Consider the following 8,088-nt stretch of genomic DNA (forward strand, 5'->3'; position numbering starts at 1 on the left):
TTGCCATCTTTGTACTGGTGATCTCTGACCCTTTCCATTCTGCTTCATATCAGTGATTCTGAGTGTGAGGGTGTTGGAAGTCTTAGAGAATATTTAATGTCTTTATACACTGTGTAGATCCTTGAACTATACAGCCATGGAAAACAAACAAGCCTCTAGCATGTTTGACCTCTCAGCCAAGAAGAAAAAGGCAGGCTGATGCAACCTGAACTATTGTCTAAATATAACTTTATTTAAAAGCTTTATTGCCACAGATCCTGTGTTGACTACCACTTTCTGTCTGCATGGTTTGGAAGCAAAGCACCATTTCCAGCTGCTTTAATCACTGGTAATGGATAGAAATGACAAAAAATTGAGCACTTTTTATTAAGGAATCTTCAAAGCCTATCTTGTGTTCATCAAGTGTTGTTTCTTTTAAACACTATATATGAAAAAACACATATCCTGATATTAGTATGTTGCTCTTTGAAATTTGAACTCTCAGATGAACCCTTGTATCCACAGTCTCGGGGTCATAAAAATCTCTGTCTTCTTCTGTGGCACTGATCCTTGTACTTTCAGGGTCCACAGTAGTGCCAGTTCTAAAAGTCATCTCTTCAGTGAAAGTAGAACTCCTTTGTCTTTTTGTTCTTAAGCATGCAATTATTGATGTGGTTTTATTACCTACATTTTAGTCATTAAATATGGCAAAATTTTTTCAAGTGGCAATGGGAAAATGTTTTGGTAATGAAGCCTCAGTCCTCTGGGTTACATCTTAAAAGCTCTTGGCAGAGCAAATGTGGTTGCTTGACTGCTCTTTATTATTTTAAGAGCATTCCTAACTCTTTGCAATAAAGTTTTTTTGCCTCTTTTAAGAGCAGTACTAATAGTTCCCTATTACTGGCAGCATTGAAGTGACACAGTAAAAGAGAATCCAATAGTGTAATTCTAAAATGCAGAGAAGAAAGACCTGAAGCATGGTACAGCATATTCAGTATGGAAGTCCCATTTTTTTCTCCCACATAGTGTGAAATTCATTACAGATATTTGTGATGTTGCCATGATGTACGTGCTATCATTCTTTCATAAGCAGGGTGGTCTGCCTGGCTGGTTTTTTCCTCACAGCATAGCACAGCTGGTTAGGTTAGCACTCTTCTGTTTGTGTTTTTCACATGAAAAATTTCCAAATGTTCCTTGTGCTGCCGTTTGTCATTGTGGTGAAGGAGAGGGGAAAAATCTCCATAATGGTTCTATTGGCATCAAATACAAGGGACATCTGCAGCATAAAGAAGATCCAGTTCTTGGATTAATGCAGCAAACATTTCCTACTGCTGTCTCTTAATCAAATGTTAGTGCACTCAAGTCTGGTCTGCGTAGCACCTCAGAGTAACTGGAAACACTGCGCAAATATGACAGAATATTTTTTTGCAACAGGAGACTTGGATGCTTTCCTCAAGGGTAGTCCTCACTGAGGACTTAAAAAGAGACATTTTTTGAAGCCTTTAAAGAGATATTTATTGGTACAGGAATGACCTGGGAGAAGAGCAGACTATGTCTTATTTAGTCCCTGTTTCACCTTGCCAGGAACAGTTTGATTTGATTCAGGATTTGAAATGCAGTAGTATGATAACTAATTGTTAAAACATGTGGCGTTTGACCATTCTAATTGTATGTCCAGCTGTAATCTTTTTTGTGAAAAATGGTTATAGTTCTGTACTCATACTCTTTGAATTTCTTAGCATTTCATTTTCTTCCTGGTTTTCTGAAAATAAGGACGAACCTGATAATGAAATTTGACTACTCCAATTTCTTTGCAACAACAAAAAGAGAGTTTTTGGTTTTAAAAGTGTAGTGTCTCTTTGGATCTAAATAAAACTTTTACACTTCTAGCTTTCCCAAAACAAGTAGGAATTTTTTGTTTGATTTGCTGGGTTTGGGTGAATGAGTGTTTTGAAATTCCTGGACTTAACTTGTTTGGGCTTTTTTTACTGTTTTGTTCTGTGAAATGCAGTTTTTTGACATTTTCAGCAATGAACAGTTAGATATTAATTAATATTATTAGGCTTTATATAATAACTTTTATATGAATATTTCAGCACATTTAGGATTGATTAATCCTTCAAAGCATAGTATGCAGTATTATTTTAGGCCTAGAAGACAGAATCAAGAGCTAGGTTTATTTAAAGTGATATGGGAGTGTAGTGATGTCTGGTTTTCCCCTGATTCCACAACAGAGTGATCTTTTGTAATTCTGACAACCATTTCAAGATAAAGTCTGCCTCCTCTTAAGTCTTTGTGCATCATACATGACACTGAAGGAATCTGAAAGCAAAAATGGGAAACTGAATTGCTGACAGTTGTGGTCAGTGATTGAATGGAGCTAAACATCAGAAGAAGACAGGATCAGAGGTGAAGGTTTGAGTCTGGCCAAACTTCTTCCTTCAGTGTAGAACGTACTTGGGATTCCAGATATACTGATTGTAGTGTGTAAGTGACTTTAATTCACAGACTGGGAAATTTGATAACCTAACATGGCACTTGAGACTATGCTTCCTTTACATGATTATTCATGTAATTCCACTAATTTTAGACGAGTCATGATTTTCAGGTAACTAAGACATTCTAAGTATTTAACCACAGTGTTTCTGGAAAATATAAATGTAGAATCTCAAATGCTGGTAATCACACACTCCTTATTTAAAAAAACCCAAACTTTTCTTTTTTTCTTTGAAAGTTTCAGGATTTTAGATGGTATTGAGTCATGATATTTGTTTTTAATCAATCAGTGTACCACCAGTGTACTGTTCTTTGATGGAATAAAATTAAAATGTTTATTGGACAGGCATTGACTGTGTGGCTGATTATTATGTAATTACGCAGCATAGCCACAGGCTGCAGGGAACTGGAGTGATGAGTTTCCTCATGTTCAGGATGTCATTAATATTAAACAAGATATTTTGTTTCTTAAATACTTTGTTTAATGGGTTCTCTGTATTTAAGCTGACTAGGTGGTACAGCTGACAGTTTCCCTGATTCCTATGATATTCCATCTCCACTGGTAAAGATGAAGTGCATAATTGAGCCTTAATACATTTCCAGTAGAGGAGGATGCTGTGCAGGCCTTTTTACAAATGTGATTGACACAGTAGCAAGCAAATAAATAAATTAATAAATAAGCAAGCAAATCTCTGTGTTATTAAGCTTCTGCTGTTTTTGCCAGACTGGTGTCAAACATAAACTGTACTTTGAACTAACTCTAGTTGGAAGCAGATACAATGTGCGTGGACTAAAATTAGAGCTAATTGCCACAGTTTTGTCTCTTTATACACAGGTGTCACACTAATGGCAGACAGCTCTAGTCTGGATAATGAGGCTTTTCAAAGGTGGCAGTGCCTTATTTACTTGGCAGATCAGTTTAACCCTCTCTTCCAAAAGTACAAACATTGGATTTAGTTCCTTAAGTTCCATCTTAGAATCCAGTTTTTCGGCACTTCTGTAATCTGTGCCATAAACTGCCAACTAAGAACCACGTAGAATTCAAATGAATCTTGTGTCTACAGGAGTAGCATGCAGGTGGGGCCAGGCTTTTCCCCCCCTGCATGAGGTGGGGCAACATGTTCTGGGGGCAACTCAATGCACCACCAGACAGAAGGGGCTCTCACAGGCTCCATTTCTTGGCTGGTAAAGTTCCTGTGCTCTGGTTCCTATGTAATTTCTCACCCCTCCCTTTGTTGCCTGGGAGATGAATTCTGCTTCAGGAACCCATCTGTAATTTAGGGAGTTTCAGTATGTTTCTGGTGCTGAGAAGTGACACAAAGATATATGCACCGGTGCTGGAGGGAAGCCAGCTGGTAAAACCACAATGAATCTAAGTAAGTCTGACCTAAATCAAATGGGTTTCTTTTTGTCTTACAATGAAGATGGATAATATTGGTCCTCTGTTGGTGCAGAAACAGCTGTGGCTGCTGCATCTTACTGAAGAGATTTACCAGTAAAGACTGATGTCAGGGTATTTCCTGATGAGCACAACCCAGTGTGACACAGCACTGTGGCACCAGTTGCTGTGCATGTCTTGTCACAGGGAAAAATGTCAGCTCTGAAAAGAGAAGGACTCCATGGGAGATCCAGGACAGGCCTCACAACCACACCCTACAGCAGGCACTTCCCCCTGCATCTGTGTGATCCCTCCACACAACTAGCAAGTGTCCCGTGGGGAATCTGCTCAGGAATGATGTGGTGTAACAGAGCAATGCAGACTGGGACCAGAAAAATTAGGCACAGCTGAAGGGTTATTTTGGGGGAAGGATGAAGCAACAAGGCTGTGCACTTTTGACTCATCCTGTGCTGATTCGGAATAGCATACTGAGAAATCTTTAAAAAAGATGAAAAGAAGGAAAATTAGCCTAGGAATCATTTGTCCCAGTTTGCAGCTTAAAAGTCATATGTATAAGTCTGAGCTAATCACTGTATTCTCAATGAGTAGTCAATGGGAAAAAAAAAAACCAGACACCTTCAGAGTGCAGCTCCTTTCATTCTAACAGAGATGCTTAAAATGGATCAGATGACACATCAACTGGATTTCTTTCCCCTGACTAGAAAGAGAATATAGGATGACAAATTCAGAATAACCTGCTCAGCATGTAGAAAGGCAAGCTGAACCCTGTTCTTGTAAATTCCTTTATTTTTCTTGCTCTGGCTAGGGACAGTGACACCCAAGATCAGTAGAGGGTCTCAGCCAAGAAGTAATACTGGGTTGCAATTTGACTCCTTTGGGCTGATCTTTTTCTCTTGCAGCATCCCAGCACTCAACAGAGGACCTGTTCTTTAGGCATTGAATTTACAAGGCCCACAGATCTATTCTCATGTTGCATCAGTACTTACAAGGACAAATTACCTTCCTTTTTTTTCTTCCCTTTGAGTACATTTGGCAAGCTCCATGTTCTTTTGAAATCAAACCAACAAGCTACTGCATTATGCTAAAATCCCTCCCTAAAGCCTGTAGGCCTCTAATATACAGGTGGGAAAATACAACCCATAGATCAATTTGCTACAGACTTTAGAAGAAAATTTGATGCAATTGTGACAGGAATCAATAACCCAGAGATTGATCCCCGTTTTGTGTCTTCCTGTCTCTTAAAAAGCTGAGTTAAGGATTTACTGATGGCAAGTCAAATTATTGCCTGGGCAAATGTGTTCTTGGAGGATTAAAATAGTTTGCAATTCCTGCCAGGCCTGCAATGGCTGACAGCATAATTTCATTAGTATAATATATTCCTAGGGCAAGAATAATTTGCCAAATACACTTAAAGTGTTTGGATGAAATCATCTACGTTGCCTTAGGCTGCCATCAGAAATCCCTTATCAGGCCAGACCTTCAGTCTCATGGACACCTGTGCAGTGAGGATGGACGCTGCTCCCGTGCCACGGCTCAGAGAGGTGCCTGAGCCCCGAGTCCTTCACTGCCTGGAGAGGAGGGGAACGGAGGAGTGTAGGTCTGTGCTGAATTTTCTACTCCAGACATCTGGAAGAAAGGACCAATCCTGGAAACATTCTGTGTTATGCTGTGCCCATTGCTGCCTTGGCTGATATTTTATCAATACACCCAGTGGCTGGTGTTCCTGGGTGTACCCACAGACATGCTGAGCTGGAAAAGGACTAGGAATTCCTCACAATACAAATCAACAAAAGACTTGAAGGAGATAGAAAAAATCTCTCTTTCCAGCCTAATCAAAATTAGAAAACAACAAACTTGATATTATAAAACACTCAGTTCCTTGGCTCTGCATTGATGCTTCAGTCATCTTGGGCTGGGCCTGACCCTGGTTCCCCTCACAGGGCCTGATCCCCATCTCCCCTGGCAGGCAGCTGTCCTGCCCCAGCCTTGGCTGTCCCTGTCCCCAGGGAGATGCCCCTGGTGCTCCATCCCCAGTTTGTGCTGCTCCTGGTGGGGGCAGTGAGATGGTCCCTGCCCTGCTTGCCCATGGATCCCTTGCAGCTCCCAGTCCCCAGTTTCAGGGGTCACTGGCTGCCACCCATCCCGTCAGATTTTCACTCTTTGGTGGTGCTGACATAAATAACAATTCGCTGACTGCAGGAGTGATTTACTTTAAGCACTTTAGCACCTGCTGTTGCTCATTATGGGATTATCATGCCCCAGATTGTTCCTGGCAGCCCGGGGTTTACAGTGTTAGCACATGGCACGCGTGCAAGAGTTACCTTACAGGGGTGGTGGGTTCATGCACTTGCCCTGTCCTCTCCACGACCCTGCTTCATGATCTCACATGTAACTGGAAGCCATACGTTTTAGACATGTGACAATCAAAAGAAAAATCTACAGTTCAATCAACATGAAGGCTTTTAATGGTAGATATCAGCACCTGACAGTATCTCATGGTTCAGGACAGCAGCACGTTCTCCACCATTGGCTCATTTTGTCACAATGTGGATATCATTGCAATTAGCCTTTCCTAAGAAGAATAAGAAGGATAAAAAGATGGAGCTTGTGCGAAAGGCTCTGCAGACATCTGGCATTTCATGCTGTTCTCCTGGGCTGGCATTCAGTGGGGGAAGTTATAATTGTTTCTAGGGCACGTATTCCAAAAATCTTGGCAAAAATAGCTGTCTCACTCCTGGTAATCTCCCCTGCCTACTTAATTGTTTAAATTGCTGGTTCTTCTGATTTCTGATGTCTGCAGCACATCCTTTCTCACTGCAGCATTTCACAGGGCTGCAGGCTTAGGGCTTCAACTTGTTTTATTAAAGTTGGTCACCTGCAGCCTGAGCCATAGAAGAAGGGTTCAATTATTATTTTCTGGCCTGGTAACCATCTGTTTCCTAGTGCCAGTGCCACAGTGGTGCCTGCTAAGTCCTCTCTGAACTGTCCTCTGTCCTCTATCAAAACTTTCACTGTAAATTCCTTGAGTTGTACTCCTTAGGATGGCTCTATGGACAACTCTCACTTAGGAGCAGTGCCCATGGCATTTCCAAATAGGAAAGACAGAACAGTCTGTGCCCAAAGATACAGAAAATGGGAAAAAGAACATGCTAAACACTACAGGGAACAAAGCACCCTGCAGCTTTCTCAGACAGTGCTCTGATGAGGTGCAACAACAAAAGAACCCCACCACCACCAAAAAATCCCCAACCCAAAATGACTCCCCCAAAATCTAAATAACAGGTATATGCAGTGAAAGCCAGAATAAGTTATGAGTTGTTTTAAGGAAAAGTTCAGCATGACTATAAAAACACTGTAGAATCAAAATTCATATAAACTTCAAATTTAAATAAACATAGGCACAAAGCAGGGGAGAGGAGGAAGGTTACTCTATAAAAGCCTTTGAAAGGTTTACTTAAGAAATACATTTGAGGTACTATTTTAAATCTAAAATAGTCCTCAGAGGCAAAGAAGATACTTCTGCTACAGAACAAAAGAGGTTTGATGAGGCCATAATTTCTTTACTTGTAAAGATAAAGATTAACAAGTTTAATGGACTAGTAATATTCTTATATAAAGAAAAAATAGGTATTCTAAAGTAAACCTGCATGCTTTTGGCATTCTTTTGAGCTGTGGAGTGTAAGCATAGCTGAGGTTCTTGACCCATATAATGGTGTGAAGATGGCCTAAGAGCATCTAGTAGACTTCGGGACCACTAAAAAAATGGTCTAGATAATATAGAATGTGTTTTATGCTAAGAGCCAGATTTTCAAAGAAATTTTGAGAGTATATTCAAAGAGGGCCTGAATTATATAGGACTGACAAGTTACTTTCCAGAAGGGGAACGTGCTGCTGACACTCTGTATGTTGCATGGGAAAAGTTAAGAATTGTAGGAGATTTTCAGTACTAAGATGCTGAATGGGGGGAAGCCTAAGCCAGCCAGCCAGTAGTCCAGGGTGATGATCAGGAGTGGTGAAGAGCTCCTGTCAACTCTGCTTTATCTTATCCAACCATTTCAGTTATTGGCCACTACATGGTGGAATGAGACTTAACCAGAAAATTTTGTACTGTGCTCCATTTCAGAACTCTCAAAGGTCCTTGGAACAGTTTAGCCTGTAGAGGGTTTCTTGTTACTGGAGTTTTCTACAGAGCAGAAATGAATGCATCTCTGATG

The sequence above is a fragment of the Cyanistes caeruleus genome, chromosome 3 (genome assembly GCF_971803275.1).
Source record: "Cyanistes caeruleus chromosome 3, bCyaCae1.hap1.1, whole genome shotgun sequence".
Lineage (NCBI taxonomy): Eukaryota > Metazoa > Chordata > Aves > Passeriformes > Paridae > Cyanistes > Cyanistes caeruleus.